Source organism: Procambarus clarkii, chromosome 52 (genome assembly GCF_040958095.1).
Source record: "Procambarus clarkii isolate CNS0578487 chromosome 52, FALCON_Pclarkii_2.0, whole genome shotgun sequence".
Lineage (NCBI taxonomy): Eukaryota > Metazoa > Arthropoda > Malacostraca > Decapoda > Cambaridae > Procambarus > Procambarus clarkii.
In genome coordinates, this window is record NC_091201.1 from 2,961,384 (window position 1) to 2,980,297 (window position 18,914).

General features: G+C 42.7%; 1 non-coding gene across 1 annotated transcript in view; it reads right to left on the bottom strand.

Annotated features, from left to right (window-relative positions):
• The window catches only part of LOC123763707 (uncharacterized), a 42,548-nt gene that overhangs the window by 14,519 nt on the left and 9,115 nt on the right, over positions 1-18,914 (bottom strand). The window contains exons 2-3 of the transcript XR_011222695.1: positions 11,142-11,345; positions 8,734-8,986 (exon numbers count right to left, since the gene is read on the bottom strand). This is a non-coding gene — a transcript (uncharacterized protein). The remainder of the gene's footprint in view (positions 1-8,733; positions 8,987-11,141; positions 11,346-18,914) is intronic.

Below are 18,914 nucleotides of genomic sequence, written 5' to 3' on the forward strand. Positions count from 1 at the left end.
CACGTCAAAATTTTGATTGAAATCAAATCGGTTTTCATTTTTGGCATATTTGAATCTGACAGCCCCTTAAGTGTAGTTAGAGGAAGAGAGCGTATGAATTACTGGGAAGATGGGACTCATGGTGTCCCATCTTCCCAATAATTTGTCATACAATGCTTTAAAACTACAGTACTGACAGTTTTGCCTCCACCACCACCTCACTTAATAACTTGTTCCAATTGTCTACCAATCTGTTTGCAAAACAAAACTTTCTAATATTATTTTGGCAGCTTTGTTTCCTTAGCTTGAATCTGTGACCTCTTGGAGTTGCAGGTTTCAGGAATTCCTGTCAATTTGGTCGATTCCTGTTATTTTTGTAAGTGGTGATCATATCACCCCTCTATCTTGTATCTTCTAGCTATGGCATATTTAAATGCCTCTAACTTCTCCTTGTAACTCTTGTTTTTCAGTTCTGGAAGCCATTTTGTAGCATGACTTTGCACCTCTTCCAGTTTATTGATGTGCCTCTCGAGATATGGGCACCATACAACTGCTGCATATTCCAGCTGGTCTCACAAAAGTCATGAAGTTTCTTAAGTATTTCACAAACCATGTAATTAAAAGCGAGTCTTAAGTTGGAAAGTGACGCATACGCTCCTTGCTCAATGTTCTTTGAGTGTTCCTCTGGTGACAGTTTGCTATCCAAAACCACCTCTTAGATCTCTTTCTTTATCAGAAGTTTTCACAATTTTAGATTATTCACTTATAATTTTAATAATAACTTTTAATAATTATTCACTTATTTTAGATTATTCATAATTCACAGATTATTCACATAATTTGAAGCGTGTGTAGTCTATGTTCTCCTATTCCACATTCCATAACATGGCATTTAGTCAATAAATTCCACTTGCCAAGTGGTGCCCCATACACTTCTACTGTCCAGGGCTTCTTGATGGGCATGACAATTGTTTAAGCTTCTTATCTTCTATTATCTTAGCATCATCAGCAAACATGTTCATATAATTCTGTATTCAGTCTGGTAGATCGTTTACGTAGATACAGTAATGAACACTACCGATGCAAGACCTGAACCCTGTGTACTCCACTCCTGACATTTCTCCAATCCAATACATTGCCTCTAATTAATGCCTTAATTTTTCAGTCAGAAAATGTTTCATCCATGCTAGAAGTCTCCCTGTCACTCCATTAGTATGTTCTAGTTTCCAGAACAACCTCTTGTGTGGTACAACACACTGCCAAGTGTTTTTTATAGGTCCAGATAAATGCAGTCAACCCAACCATCTCTTTCCTGTAAAATCTCTGTGGCTCGATCATAGAAAGTAAGTAGATTTGTTACACAGGATCTTCCTAATCAAAAACCATACCGTGTTTTCTCTCTCTCTCTCTCTCTCTCTCTCTCTCCAGGTGTTTTACACATTTTGTTGAAATTATTTTTCCAATGTTTTGATTACCATGCTTGACAATGATAGAGGTCTATAATTTAGAGGGTCTTCCCAGGTACCATTTTTTGGTTAAAGATTGAAACATATTAGCCTTTTTCCATATAACTACTAAGACTCCTGTTCACAAAGATGACTGAAAAATCAATTGAAGTAGAGACATACATTCTCTTAGAACTGAAGGTGAAACTCAATCTGGGCCAACTGCTTTGTTCTTATTTAGCTTATTGACTTTTTTCCACTTCATCTCTAACACCTCTATGTATTTTATTTTCTGAAAGTTCTCTGAAAACTGTTTAGCACAAACACTGGAAGGGTTCGTTTAATGTTTCACACATTTCCTTTTCATGCTCCGCAAATCTATTCCCAATTTCTCCCTCTAAATTTTACCCTTTACCTGCAATTTTCTTTTAATGAATAAATAAAATAGGCCTGGTTCTGTTTTACGTTTGTCCACAATTCGTGTCTCGGTTTTTTTGCCTCTTCTCACTGCCGTGTAATTGGTTTCTTGTTTCTTTCTATTGCTGGTATGTTTGAGGGTTTGGCCTCTTCTTATACTTATTCAATTTGTTGGTCTTTTTCATCTGGCTTTCTCAATTCCTGTTAAACCAATCCTGTTGTCTAGTTTTGCTTCTCTGTTTTGGTATAAGTAATTATCAAAAGAAGGTCTTGTTATAAATCTTTTTGGGCTTTCATCATATATCTCACAAAATGTGGCATTTACATCCGTGTCTAACAAGTCTTTCCAATCAAATTCATTAAAGAACTTGCTAAGTTCCCCATAGTGTCCTCTCCTGAAATAAAGTTTTTCAACTGCTTTTTCCTCATTCTCTTCTAGACTATAATGAATTACATATTTTATTGCTAAAAGGACACTCTTACCTAAGGGAGGAAGGTACTGGATGTCAAATATTTGTTCCTGTGTGAGGGAATGGAATTTTTTTTATTTTTTTGCTCTGTATGACTGCAATTGCATGAAATGTTGCCAATTTGCATATAAGCCTGCAAGGCAAAAGCTATCGGAGAAAGAATCTATAAGAGCAGCTGTTCATGACCTGGACCCCACTAGTCGAGTACTAGGTCTTTAGTATCGTTCTTCAGATGGGCATGTCCCTGGTCAAGCTCCACTGGGTCATCAGCCTCTCCAACTGCTTTGAGCAATATAGAGGACAGACTATACGGGTCCTACACGCATCAAGTTTGTCGTTTGAAATATGATTATAGGCATTAGGGTTTGGAATCCCAGGCATTATTAGTGCTGTAATGCAAGTAAGTAAGTAATTATAAAAAAGAAGGCACCAAACCGGGAAGGCTATGTAGCACCATCAAATGTGCGGAATAATCAGAGAGCGCTAAATATCACCAAGGATGCCAATACGAGAATAGAAACGCATAAGGCGAACGATATCAAAAGTATCCGATTCACCAAGAATTCTATTGAGGGACAAGTGACAGCGAGGGGCAGTCAGAAAGCAAGACACGCTCGTCCTGGAAGTCAGGACATTCAACAAGGGTATACACGATGGTAAGAGGGACAACCCAATTTGGACAATAAGGAGCTGGGTGGCGCTCCATTAAGTGACCGTGAGTTAAGCGAGCATGGCCAAGACGCAACCGCGCTAGAGCCATTTCCCACCGCCGGTTACGGTGGCAGGATGGAAGGCCATAGGGACACACAACGCTTAAGAGTACGCAGTTTGTTACCAACAACCCTGCCAATGGGCAAGGATGGAGGAATGAATAACTGGATAAAAGTCGGAAAAATGAACATCTTTACAGGAAACGAGACAAGAGTGGATAGTCTCTCTAGCGGCAGCATCCGCACGCTCATTTAAAGAAACACCAACATGGCTGGGAACCCAGCAAAACCCCACGGATTTAAATTTACTAGAGATAAGAAACAGCCTATGTTGAATCTCGACGACAACGGGATGGACAGAAAGGACCCAAGAGCCATGAGGGCACTACGAGTCGTCAACAATCACAAAGGAGGATTGACAATGAGAAAGCAGGAGATGGAGAGCATGGAGAATAGCATAAAGCTCTGCTGTAATGATGCTAGTCTTCGAAGGAAGGCGACACACATATATGCGGTCAGGAAAAACAACGGAGTAGCCCACACCGTCCGCGGACTTAGACCCATCGGTGAAGATGGAAACGGAGCGGGAGTGTGAAGGAAAGTGCTCAAGGAAAAGGCGTTTCAGAACCGTAGGAGGAGTAAAAGCTTTAGTAATGCGGGTCAAGGATGTACAAAACTTCGGAAAGGGAAGCCTCCACGGGGGCAAGGAAGGAACAATACCAGGAGAAATACGAGAAAGACGAATGGAAAGAGACCTGTAAGCGAGATAGCCGGACAGAAAGAGGGAGGTGGTGAAGAGGAACAGGAACTACAGGAGGGGTAAAAGTCAAAGCACGACAGAGGCGAAAGGAAGGATGTTGCAAGAACTGCACCAGATAGCGAAGACAGTAGCAATCACGGCAGTCCTGGAGAGATAGGAAACCAGTGTCAACATACAAGCTGAGGGTGGGAGTCGAACGAAAGGCACCAGAGCTGAGGTGCAATCCAGCATGGTGCAAAGTATCAAGACAGCGAAGAGTAGGAGGAGAAGCGGACGAGTAAGCAGGGTAACTATAATCGAGTTTAGACAGGACGAATAAGGAATGTAGAGAGAGGAACGTACGCCTATCCGCTCCCCAAGAAGTATGGGACAAAACCTTAAGGAGGGAAAGGGCCTTAGAGCATTCAGCACGGAGGTAAGAGATATGCGCTGACCAAGACAAACGAGTGTCAAAGATTAACCCCAGAAGCTCAGCGGAATCCTTGTACACAAGGGGATGTCCATAAAGAGACAGAGGGACGAAGAATGACACGCTTCCGAGTAAAAGTCATAGCACAAGTCTTAGACGCAGAGAACTTTAAGCCATGATCAGTGGCCCAAGACGACACGGCATCAATTGCAAGTTGAAGCCACCGTTGAAGGAGAGGCGAATCATCACCCCGACAGCAAAGGGTAAAATCGTCTACATAGAGAGTGGAGAAGATGCCAGAAGGAAGGGAGGGAGGAAAGAAGACCATTGAGAGCAACAAGAAAAAAAAGAGTAGTACCCATAACATTACCTTGGGGCACACCCTCATATTGCCGAAAAGGGGCAGAGAGTGTGGTACCGGGCCTCACTCGAAACGAACGACGAGAGAGGAAACTTTGGAGGAAGAGAGGGATATTCCCACGAAGGCCAAAAGAATGAAGTTGGGACAGAATATGACTGCCAGGTAGTGTCTTAAGCCTTTTCCAGGTCAAAAAGGACGGCAACAACGGAGGTCTTCGCAGCAAAAGCAGTACAAATTTAGACCTCCAAGTTCACCAGACATCTGTTGTGCTGCGGCATTTGCAAAAACCAAATTGAGAAGGGGAAAGGAGGCGATAGTGCTCTAAGAACCACATCAGACAAAGGTTAACCATATGTTCAAAGAGCTTGCAGACACAACTCGTGAGGGCAATAGGGCGGAAGTCCTTGGGGGAAGACCCGAGAGACCCATATGATGAATCGGCACACCATTCTACCACTAGCATGACAGATATCTATTGGCCTATATGACAAACCAGCACACCCTTCTACCACCAGTATGACATGTCTGATTGCAATACAAAAGGCATATTGCACAGACATAATCATTGGGTTGACATGAACATTTGTACACACTGGGTGATAGCACCGCCCTGTGGTCATTCGCTACCCAGGGTGAGTGTAACACCCTTCAACCCAGATATTTTGTATCTGCACATGGATCACCACACCACTTTCACTTTACTTCAACTGATTTTTCAGGCATCCCTGTGTAAAGGAGTTGTAGCAGATGTGTGGAAAAAGGCTAACAGTTCCAATCTACAAGTGGCAACAGGGATGACCCCCTTAATTATAGACCTGTATCATTGACAAGTGTCAAGTCAAAATATTGGAAAAATAATTGAAACTAAATGGGTAGAACACCTGGAGAAAAACGATATAATATCAGACAGACAGTATGGTTTTCGATCTGGAAGATCCTGTGTAACGAACTTACTCAGTTTCTATGATCGAACCACAGAGATTTTACAGGAAAGAGTTGGTTGGGTTGACTGCATCTATCTGGACCTAAAAAACACTTTTGACAGAGTTCCACATAAGAGGTTGTTCTGGAAACGAACATATTGGAAGGGTGACAGGTAAACTTCTAACATGGATGAAAAATTTCCTGACAAATATAAGGGGCGTAATCAGAAGCAATGTATCGGATTGGAGGAATGTCACGAGTGGAGTACCACAGGGTTCAGTTCTTGCACCGGTAATGTTCACTGTTTACATAAACGATCTACCAGTTGGAATACAGAATTATATGAACATGTTTGCTGATGATGCTAAGATAATAGGGAAGAAACCTAGATAATTGTCATGCCCTTCAAGAAGACCTGGACAAAATAAGTATATTGAGCACCATTTGGCAAATGGAATTTAATGTGAATAAATGCCTATGTTATGGAATGTGGAATTGGAGAATATAGACCCCACACAACCTATAAATTATGCGAGAAATCTCTAAAGAATTCTGACAAAGAAAGGGATCTAGGGATGGTTCTAGATAAAAAACTATCACCTGAGGACCACATAAAGAATATTGTGCGAGGAGCCTATGCTACACTTTCTAACTTCAGAATAGCTTTCAAATACATGGATGGAGGAATATTAAAGAAATTGTTCATGACTTTTGTTAGACCAAAGCTAGAATATATAGCGATTGTATGGTGTCCATATCTTAAGCAGCACATCAGCAAACTGGAAAGGTGCAAAGACATGCCACTAAGTGGCTCCCAGAACTGAAGGACAAGAGCTACGAGGAGACGTTAGAGGCATTAAATATGCAAACACTAGAAGACAGAAGAAAGAGGAGATATGATCAATACATACATAATAGTAACAGGAATTGATAAAATTGATAGGGAAGAATTCCTGAGACCCGGAACTTCAAGAACAAGAGGTCATAGATTTAAACTCCCGAAACAAAGCTGCTGGAGAAATATAAGAAAATTCACTTTTGTAAACAGTGGTAGACGGTTGGAACAAGTTAGGTGAGGTGGTGGTGGTGGTGGTGGAGGCCAAGACCGTCAGTAATTTCAAAGCGTTATATGACAAAGTGTGCTGGGGAGAGGGGACACCACGAGTGTAGCTCTCACATTGTACCTACACTTAGGTAATTACTCAGATTATCCCAAAGTTCTAGGGTAGAGCTTTCACAACAGTTCTTCCACTAAAGACGAGTCACTGTTACACTTGCAAGCACTCGCTCGATGACTAATCACTCCCACCGAGTCACACAAGTCATAAGCTATGATACTTTAGTAACACGAATCATGCACACTGACTCGGGCACTGTTCTTGACATCACCCTACTGGTCTTTGCACACACGTGGCACTATGATGTCACCACATCATCCGATACACCACAGTGGACTCTTACTTCTTCGACTCCGTTTTGAGGTGTATTTGCAGTAAATCCTCCTTCAGTTCTTCTAATCACACCTGTAAGAACCAGTGAGTCGATGCTGGTGCTTACAAGTGGGAAAAGGTACTGTAATTACTGTGACTTAAAAGGGGAGAGGCTGCCTTTGTTAGCTATTACAAACATGCATCCCCCCCCCCCCACTACCACCTTGTAGCACAAAAATATCCCATACCCTTGGGTAGCTCACCCCCTGGTATTAATCCTCAACTCAATGAGATAACACAGGCAACACTGCCAAATTTCTTTCTGCATATGGAATCTGTAGATGCCAAACATAACCCATCACAGACAAGATATAAAGATGTTGCACATTGCAAGCAACTTCTTACAGCACGAGTAACTATGAGTATAGGCCGAGAGATCACTACCTCATCTTTCCTGTTGAATGTCAAATCCAACACCGATGGGATATCCCCTTCCCTCATTCTCGTGGCGTGTTTAACATGTTGGAACATGAATGTCTCTAGGATGAAGTTTACAAATCTGCTTGGCCAAATGTCCTCTGTTCTTGCTATGTAAGCCTCTCAGTCTATGGATTTCAAGTTAAAGTCACCGAGTATGAACAGTCATGATTTATCCATCTGCTCTTACTATAATCTCTTACAATTGTTATGAGGCCCTCATTTGTCGTCTAGATGCTCCATTATCCATGGGGACTGTGGACATTTATGATTATCAGTTTATCATCCCGATTTCAAATCTCCAGTGCTATTATGATAACTTCGTGGGTTATCAATCATAAATTTGTTTACCTTAAGGTGACCTGTCACCACCACAGCAACACCACCACCTAATTAGGTAATTACACTTAGGTAATTACCTTTCCTAATTTTTCTGTCCCTCAGGAAGTGGGGTCACCATGTCCATCGACACCAGATGCATGGTTTGCCGACACCGGTGATGAGGAGAGGACATGTGTTCAACATGGACGATTTTTATGTTCGGCAATTCACTTGTTATATTCCACAACGTATTATGTTGAATGTCAATGAACACAAATGGCAGTACTGATTATAGGCTGACAATATGTACAGTATACCTATACTGCCAGTAAAGCTGTTCACAGCACACTGATTCTGTGCCACTATGTTTCTGTCTGGAAATGTCTTTCAGAAATGTTACCCTAACCACGAGCCCTTAGCACACCAGACTCATCATATGGGAAACACTTACAAAAACAAGAGCACAATTTGTTCATGGGACTTTGTTAATTATATCACATCTATATGCAGTACTCTAGATGCATTATAACCATCTTTACATCACTGCTAGAAAAACAGGTCAATTACAAAATTGGTAAATAATTACGACTGCAGTAGGCCCAGCTGGTCAACAACTGACTGACTACACGTTAGGGGTTAAGAGTGTAATTATTAATTTTAAAGTTCTGTAAATATAAATTTCTTAATTTCAACAGGCAAATTTCTTTACATTTATAACCCAAAGTTTAGAATGTACCATGTACAATATTTGCTAATGCCTCTTTTAATGTTTGTGTTAATAAATATTGAGCCATTGCAGTGTACTCTGAAAGCAAGCCATTTTACCAAACTACATTAAGATGAAGGTATTCTCACTGGATAGCAACAGCAGGCATTGACAGTGTCAAGCAAAAGGCATGCCAAGTATAAAAGCATATTTGCTTGGTTTAAGTGAGCATGGGGTGCACCTTGCTAGTATTTAGAAAGTCTACTGCCAACTCCTAAGCATTTTAAGTTACAGCAGCACCCAAAACAGTCAAGATCCACTTACGACTTTATATGCCCACCCGTTGGGTCCAGTTTTTTTAGCTGCCTTTTCTTTTACTTTGTCTTTGACCTTTTCTTTTATTTTATCTTTGACCTTGTCAATGCCTACTTTTTCTTTAACTTTGTCCTTTGCAGCAGTAACAGTATCATTGAGCTTCACTTTGATGCGATCCACAGTTGAGCGAACACCTTCTTGATCTTCAACAGTCTTGGCTACCTCAGGACTTGGCTGTACCTGAGCCAGAGACACTGCAGCTCTGGTAATACCAATGTTACAATTTACCTAAAGATATCACCTCAACACGCATAAATAACTTGAAGCTTTAAACTTAGGTTCATTATTAGGAAGCTCTAAAGTGGAAACTACTCTTCATGAATTGTGAAAAGTAAAAATGGCATAAGAAAGAGCACAAGAAATCTATACACAAAAGCAAAATCATATACATGCTACAAAGTTATCAATCTAAAAATATGTTAATTCATTTCTTCTAACATGCAAGTACAGTACTTGTACTGTAATGTAAACACACCCCTGTCCAAAGCTTTCAACCTCCTCCAATATATCTAAAATAATATTCAGCATTTTATCAGGGCAATTCTAAGAACCAGTATTGAATGTAATGAAATGCCTCTTTCAGGATGAGCTTAGGCAGGTCCCAGAAGCCATCTTGCCAAGATGGCTTCCAACTACAGTACAGTACTAGGTTACACAAGCCATAGAGTTTCATTTGGTTTACCCGAGACCACACACAGAACCCGGCGGCCCCCCTCAGAAGTGCAGAGAGCAGGTGATGCTTCTCCACTCCACCAGGAAAGCATCGTGAAAGTTGGCAAACCAATACAGGTTAATAGAAACCAAAGCCTCAAAACTGTCAAACGAACTCCCATGATAATGTAAAGAAACTAGCAAATCTTTTCAGAATTAGTACAAGCACACTAGCCATACATCTCCCTCTCCAGTAGGAAAATCAGAGCTCCCAATCACCTACAGCCCCTTACACCAATTCTTAAGCAGATGTACAGATGACACCCACCAACCAACTACTCGGAAGGTGCGGAGGGAATCGGGGAGCCACCGGGGCTCACTCAGAACAAGGCATTGTGTAAATGAGACTAAATAACAAGCTGGATAGAAGACTTTATAGATTCATTTACATCTACAATGAACACACCTAGACAACTATGTATAGCAAAGCCAGACGTTTTTCCCAGTGCTAAAACAAAAGCTTAAACACTGGTACGTAAAACTAGTTTTAACATTCCAGGCATATTTTGACATTCCTTGTACATCTACATTGGGTTATAACAGTAAAGAAACCCCAATATCAGGTTTCTATACAGTGATAATGTACAGTGATAAATTTTCAACAAAATTTTGTTGAAAAAACTCACCCAGATAAAGCTGTAGCAGGCCATTGCATTGACCTTTTAAATGACAATGTGATGTCTTACTACAGACAAGTGTTAAAATGTAGGGAAAAACAAGTGTCTTTAGACAGATTCTTAGACAAGCAAGCAGTGAGCCACAACCAGGACCTAGAGGTATGCAGGCAAAACGTGCCAGAGTGCATCCCTGAGAGGTCCTCACTGCCTGATGTTATAATGGAAGGGGACTTCCCTTCCAAACAGTAACGCCTCTCCTCCACCCCCCCCCCTCCTCACCATCTTCCATCAGCAAGGGTAAGTAATAACTTGAACATACTTTGATAGTGTAGATTTAGATGAATTAGGTATAAAATTTAGTTTGAAGTGAGGTTTTTGGGTAATCAGGAACGGATTAATTCATTTCCCATTATTTCTTATGGGGAAATTAGCTTCGGTTTACGAGTTTTCGGATTACGAGCCGTCTCCTGGAACAGATTAAACTCTTAAACTGAGGTACCCCTGTAATGCCTTATTCAGTTAATTTATTTTCAGAGATGTCATTAACAAATATTATTCAGCTTACATTACAAATTTCTTAACATGATTTAGTGCATCTTCAACAATCTGCATTATCAAGCATGAGAAAGTAACACAAACCAGAGACATGCTTCAAGTACATAAATTGTTTTCTCTCATGCTAAATCATTTTACTGGTGTCAATGTGGGCTGGCATGTGGAAGGAGTGCATTACATTTTCAGCCACCATTAAGCCAATTTCTTTAAACGTTTGCAGTGACGGCGCTTCCATGAAAAACCACACTAGTCTTATTAGTTATTTCTAATGCAGTGATTGAAGATCAACATCCATACAAAATAATGCAAAGAATATCATGGTTCCACCAGAACAACAACTCTGAGTGGAAAGGTTAGGCGTGCCCTCCAGTAAAGTGCATTACTCGTATTTATATGACATTACCACAATTACTTTTTTATATGAAGCTTTTAGATCGACAGCACCTAAAACTGAAAAGAATTCGCCTCACTTACGACACGTTAGCCGCCTTATTTTTTATTTTCCTTTTGATTGCCTCTTTAACTCTCTGAATGCGTATTTTAACACCATCCTTTACAGCATTAAGTGTGGCATTGAGCTTCACTTTGATGCGACCCGTGATAGACCGATCACCTCGATCTTCTACAGTTGTGGGCACCATGGGGCTAGCTTGCACCTGGGCCAGAGCCAATGCTGCTCTGGTAATATTAATGTTATATATTTATTTACTGAAGTCAATTAGCTACCAAACTGCATGTAGAAAGACAACAGGAAATTGTAGTTTTAATTACTACACATTTTTAAGTGGAGAAGCAGCCTTAGAATACCACAAATACAAAAGTAAAACTAGTTGACTTCAGGTATACTGCACTGTGTGTTTTTAAAGAGATCGGGATATTAACTAAACCCTTAGACTGATGAATTCAGTTATACATGAAGTAATCAATTAATGTGAGTGTGCCTTTTTGAGTTTCTTTTCTGAATATTAATAACTACAAACAATTCTTCTTCTCGGTTTCAAGAATTCATATACAGTACATAACTAAATTTTACTCTGTACCACTATATCGCTGTTTATAAACAGCGAGTTTAGCAATGTACGTTATGTCTTCCAAAACAAATGCAAATAATCTGTTAGCAGCCTAAGGGTCAAGCATTCCTGATAATACACAAATCATGTTAATAAAGGCCAATGACCCAAATATATACTTGTAAGGCATGTTAAAACTGAGGTCAAGCATCATCTTTACCAAATTTAACATAGCAATATAGTATAGAGAACATTAAAGAATGCAGTACACACACACACACACATCTTCCATACTACTACTGACTATAGTATCATGCTTATTTTTATTTACCTATATATACAGTATATACAAGAGGTTACAATGGATAGAGTTGACACAGATTCTGGTGATTATATGGCACAGTCTTGCAATAGCTCTAACACGCACTTAAGTAAAACATCCTCAGCAGTGCTCCACCACAATGTATCATGGTGTAAAATGCTTACCTCAATTTGTAATATAAACAAGTGTTAAAACATTTTCTCCTTAATCCTTTGGCTATACCAAGTATTTTCATTTGATTTCCTGTCTACAAGATATAATTTAGGAACTAAAATATTTTTAGTCTTGTTTTTGTGTGTTTTTAATAAAGAAATGCAAACTCTTGTACATGCCAAGCATTAAAAATGACATAATCTAGCTACTAAAATGCAAGTTGAGCCCCACACTTTTTCTAGAAAAACTGGTATAAATTTAATTTGGGCATCCCTTGATTTGTGTAGGGAACAGTCATGTGAAACTGTAGATAAACCATATACAAAATCACTGATCCAACTTGGAGGTACAGTAAACGGAAAAAATAGTTAGGTTCCAGAGATCTTCAAAATAAAAAATATATATATACTTTTTACACAATATTACCTATATTAATATGCAATGGTCTCTTGACTTCCCAGCCAAGAGAACATTGGCTGGGAACATATGCTGTATAATAAAGTCCAGAATGCTACACAATGATGCAATAATAAAACCCCAAAAGTTTGTAAAACAAAGTAGCATAGTGAGGGGACCCTGGGACACGCATCCGTTTCTTGCTCACCCTAGTATTTAAATCTATTGTCACACCTACTCAACACATGCTCTATTACAGCAACATTGTCTTTCAGCTATTAATCATCCTAGCAGGGGGTGTCTGGGGTGTCAATGGGGGTAAAACCTCTGACAGGGAACTCGCACCTTCAGGTGGTTTGTTTACTTTGATCCTCACTTGCTTTTAACTCCTACTAGTAGCTTTTTTACTAGTAGTCTTTTCTTACTAGTAGGACTTTTAATTCTCCTAGTAGCCGTTTGCATATAACAGTGGCAACACCCCGATAACCGCTTTGACTGGCGGCCAAAACCAGGGATGGGGAGCAGACACTTAACACCCTCCAAGTTGAGGCTTGTCTACCTATGCATATCAGACACGTGCATAGAATGTGTCGTGTGTCTAGAATGCCCTTCCACAAAACGGAAGGGCAATTTGGATTGAGCAGAAGAGTACCAAACTGGGTAAAGCACAATCATATTATGGAAGAAGTCAGGATGGACTTACTAATGAATTATTTTCCCATTTAGAAATCAAACTGGAAGGACGAGAGAGAGAGGCTCAAGAGCTATGATATAAAACTGTCGTAGTGTATCTGTTATACTCCGGTCAGAAGAGAAGTATGACAAGCCCCACACAACTGCCCTCTAAGTCCAGCTGGGGCCTGACGGCTGAGTGGACAGCTCTTTGGATCCGTAGTCGTGAGGTTCCGGGTTCGATCCCCGGTGGAGGCAGAAACAAATGGGCAGTTTCTTTCACCCGAATGCTCCTGTTACTTAGCAGTAAATAAGTACAGTACCTGGGAGTTAGACAGCTGCTATGGGCTGCTTCCTGGATGTGTGTAACAAAAAGGAAGCCTGGTCGAGGACCAGGCCGTGGGGACGCTAAGCCCCGAAATCATCTCAAGATAACCAGGTTGTCAGAGCATGCATCCTTCCGCCACCACATTCCTGAAGCTATTGGGCCCTATGAAATGTAGCTATGATAGAGCCCAATAGGCTCAGGAATCTGTACACCAGTCGATTGACAGTTGTGAGGCGGGACCAAAGAGCCGAAGCTCAACTAGACGAGTACACGAAAAGTAGTCTTCCACAGAGGGGTATAAACGTTAAAAAACGATTTAAGACGACAAACTCCCACATTGAAAATCAGAAGAGAGAATATATTAATCGCGAACAAGATAAAGGATGCAAAACACACTTTTGAAATCATCAATTAGGAGTTCAAAAGTTCATACTGTATGCAGACAATGAGTCACAATAATGTGGCTTTAGATATGACAACTAAACCACACACCAGAAAAGGAGTAGATGACAACGTTTTGGTCCGTCCTGAACCATTATCACAATGTACTTGATAATGGTCGCAGGACGGCCCCAAACATCCTTGTTTCCTCATTTTCTGGTGTGTAGTTTAGTCATCATACTCTACCTTCAAATTACTGTATTGACAAAAAAAAAAAAAAAAAAAAAAAAAAAAAAAATTATGCACATCAAAATGTAAACAAAGCCAATACACTAACATTGTAATGGTAGTGCCTTGTTATAGCAATTATGCAAATTTGTGTCTCAGAAAATCCTAGTTCATTAGGAAAAGCTAACTTGTTCCTTCCTGCATCTAAATATAATACAGTATCTAATTACAATTATTAGTTGTAAACCAAGTATTCAAGACAAGTATAGATCAAGGTAACTTTGCTTATAACTAACATCACTTACATCTAGGTGAATGGTTGAAGGATTTTCAACTTTTCTTAGTAAACTGAATGTTGTCTAAAATGAAGAGACTAAGATGCATTCTTACTCCCCTAACTTTTCCTTAAGCACCAACTTCAAATTACTCTCCATTTTTGCTGCCATGCACACAAGCAGACAAGCTACAGCAAGAAACTAAAATAGAACAGGTATGAACAATAACCAAGAAGGGATACAGCTGACAAAGGCTACATATTTGTGCTCTACTTTAACTTACGACTTCATTAATCCTTGAAATTTGGACTTTGCTTTAAGACTTGACACTGTTACTCTATTTTCTGAAACAGATGACCTGTTAAATGGGTAATATATTAATTTGTCTTCTTCAAGTGATCATATATTTTCAAATGTTTAGTTAAATAAACACCTAAAATCAGGAGAAAAAAAAACTGTCGAATGCAATGAAACGCGATTTTCTGGGTGAGCCCAGGAGGCTCCGCGGAGTTTGTACGATATGTATGTATTAGACTGTGGCATCAGTCAATTGGAGTTCTTGCCTACCAGGGACCACAAGTCAGAATCTGGCCCCCCTCAGAGAGGCACAAGGAGCAATGGCCTATGGAAACCTCCATGTATTTGGAAGCATTCCATGTCTGCCATTGACCGGGGTCTGGCACTCAGAAAGGTAGGCGTAACAAACATCCCACATGGTAAAAATCTCTACTAAAACCTGAACAGGTAGGCAAAACTGCCAAACAAGCAAACGTCACTAACCCTGTCGCGCCGATCATCTGCACAGCCCCTGCCCCCAGACCCTCCGCGCCGGCTGCTACAGCATTCAGTTCTGAGCTGAGCATAGGAAAAAAAAAAAAAAGGAGAAAACTGTTGACCGGAGGGCGAGTGCTGGAGGGTCCCCCGGGGCTCACCCAGAAAGTGGCATGTCATTACCTTCAACGCTGGTTTTCTGTGGGGAGTCCCTATGGCTCCCCAGAGCTACCTAAACAATGAAAAGTGACAAAAGGGACTTACCTGGGAGGCAGCTGCCATTTGCATCTCAATTCGAAGTCAAGACAACTGGCTGCAACCTGCGACCCAAAGCAAAACACTCCCAACTAGGGCCAGGAATGTTGATTACATAATGCACAGCCAGGACCCTATTCGACCTTCAAAATCCCTGTGCCTGAATGTCAGCCCAAGATATGTCATTAAAGATGGCAGCCAAAGCAGCAAACTTACGAATGTCATGGGCACGAGGATAGACTGCAGGCTGACTGGATCAAACAACCCTGCGGATGACCTGGGAGACCCAAGCCCTGGAATAAGGAACAAGGGAAACCGGGGCAACCCAAAGCACATCCCCGGCCACAGAGACCGTGGTGCGCAGGTAACAGTGAAGAGCCGCAACCAAACAATATATGATGTACCCCCGGCACGAGCAACCAAGCATCAGTGACTCCTCTTTAATGCCGCCAACTCATTCTTTGCCAGAAAAAAAAAGAGATGGCTGCACATGAACAAACCTACTGCCAGAACCAAAAGAGCAGAAACCTCTCTGCCAGAGGAGAGCAGAAATCTCTCTGCCAGAGGAGAGCATGAAGCTCCTTGACCCATCCCCCAGAAGCCAATATCAACAGAAAAAAAAAAGATCCTTGGAAAAACAATTTGTACCGAAGGGGCCACTACAGACAGAGGAGGAGAGAGAAAGGAGAACACCCCAAAGACCAGGACGGCTCAGGCGGCGCATAAGGAGTCTGTAGGTGAAACAAAGCACCTCCTGAAAAGGACAAGACAACCTATCTGAAATAGAGGACAACCTATGAAGAGAAAATGGCGGAAAGAGCATCAGGAAACTTCACATTGTTGCAAAGACGAAGCTCACAGGTGGGACACCAACGAAGCCACTTTACCACCATACAAGTGGTGATAGACCAGACGCTAAGACCAGAGGAGAAAACCGAACCACCCAGGTACCCGATCGAGCCGATCTGCTGAAAGCGGCGGATCTGTGGAAAACATTGTGGGTTTGGACACCGAGCAAGAAGCGCCTGAAACCAAGGGGCCAACAGGACTATTCTCCCCTGGCAAGTCTCCAACCAAGCCAGGACCTGAAGTAACAGCTGGACCAGGGAAAGAGAGGTACAGGTAATCCCACCTTGTCAGATACTTTTCAGCAGTACTGGTCAACAGCCCTGCAGTTGGGGAAGGGTGCCACATACACTGGCAGACGTCGGGACCATGCCGACGTGAAGAGGTCCACGTCTGGGAGTCCGTATATCTGGCAGAGCTAACTGAAGGAGTCTGTGTCGACCGTCCATTCCGTGGACAGGGGAATGAACCGAGACAGACTATCCGCCAGGACATTGGACACTCCCCAGACATGAATTGCCCAGACAGCCAGACCCCAAGAATCCAGCAAACGAGTCACTCAAAGAGACCAGCCCCAAAGATCCAAAAACTGAAGAGAACCCTCGCAGTTCAGGGAATGAACCACTGGAGAACTGTCCGAACAGAGCCTGAGCATCTAACCCCAAGCGACCCAGAACCCTCTGAAGCGCACCATCACGAACTCTTGTACCGTGCTGCGAGTCCAACGGAAGGACGGAGCACACCACCCCTTGGCTGGTCTGGTGAGCACTGGTCAAAAGTCGAGAGACGAGGCATCCGTGAACACATCAAGCAAGGGCTCGGGTGGGCACCACGGCACTGAACCCCGAAAAACCCTTAGAGGAAGTCAGTAACGCAGTAACCGACGCAAAGCCCCACCGGGGATTGAACCCAACGATCTTGAGAACAGTGGAAGGGAGATCTTCGAAGGAACCAGAACAGCCACCGAAGCCACACCCGACCTGGCGGGTAAACAAGAACGGCAAAGTTCAGACTACCACATAGCTGCTCTAGCAACTGCCGAGTGACACGGAAGCATCAACGACTGGAACAAGAGACAAGGAGCAATCCGAGAGTCCAACACAAAACCCAGCCAAGTCCAAACCCAGGACAGAACCAGATGGGACTGCCTCCAGTTCACCAGGAACCTGGCGAGCTGGGAAAGAACCACACCCCTGGTGCACAGACACGCAGACCGGCTGGGAGCCCACACCAGTCAGTCATCGAGGTAGGCCAGAACCGAACCCCTAACAGACTTAGACGGGCCACCACGACCTGGGTAAGATGAGTTAATATGCCAGTTGCCAGATTCAGGTCAAATGGAAGGCAACAAAAGCAGAAAACTAGCCGCCCCACCACAAAACCTAACCAGTCCCTGAACCCCGGATGAATCAGGACATGCCAATATTCATCCTGGAGGATCAGACACCATCCAAGCATCCTGCACCAAGTGAAGTCAGAACTGGGACAGTAGTTATCCAAAAAGAGGGGGCAAAAGATTGAGGGGTTCAAACGGGACAAGTCCAGAATGAACCTTAGATCCGCACAGTCCCATTTCAGGACTGGAAACAAGCAGGAAACCCAGTTGAGGGATGAGGTTGTTTCGCCTACGCCCAAGCGCACCCATTCCGAGATGACCCCTGGAGTGCAGGGAAAGAGGCCTGCCCCATTAGCCCCAAACCCCTCAGGAGGAGGAGGAGCAGCCACCTAACGCCACCACAGGCCAGAAGAGAGGGCCCAAAACGCCCATGAATCGAGGAACCAGGTGTGAGCAAACAGTGCGAGCCTCCACCCCCCTCCATCAATGGGGTGACCTATGAAAGGGCCAACACCCCTTATGAGAAGCCAACTGATGAGCAGAGCAACCACTGCACCAACCAAATGCCGCCGACTCTGAAACTGGCACTGCTGGCCCACCACGACTAGAGGAACCCGAACCCTGGCCTGACCCTTCCGGGAAGGCCCACCATGGCGTACAACCTGCAAGTGAAGCTGCACAATGCCAACATCCAGAGGAAGCACAGAAGCACAGGGGCAAACAAGCACGCATTCAGGCGCTCAAACGCGTCCCCACCAGGTAAACCTGCACCACAGTGGAAGTCTCCCACCAATCAAGCGTGCAGGTTCGACAAAACCTATTCCACGCTCCTAACAAAAAGAAAGGGCAGTCTGCTAACCAGGGAGACTATGGTACCTCGTAGCACATTCAAAAGAAGACTGATTCATCACCGAGGCATAATCCGGATTTCACAGGAGGTAAGTCGCGATGGCCTCCTGAACCTCCCTAGGCAGGATTCGAGAAGCCGAAACCCTTCGGAACGACGGAAGGAACTGAAAAACACCAAAACCAGAAACCAAACCCAAATCATACTCATACAGGAAAGGAGGGTACAAAAACCCCTTCCCCAGGCAACAACAAGCCCCACAATGAAAGCACCCACACCCGAGCGGGGTCATATGGGGCTCAGGCCCCCAAAGTCAACTCCTCTTCAGCCTTGGGGTCCTACATGTTAAGACCTGGGGCAGAGCTGTCCTCCACACCCTCTGCCCCTAAAGAAAAGGCAGAATCCAGGGAGAAGGTCTGAGAAGAAG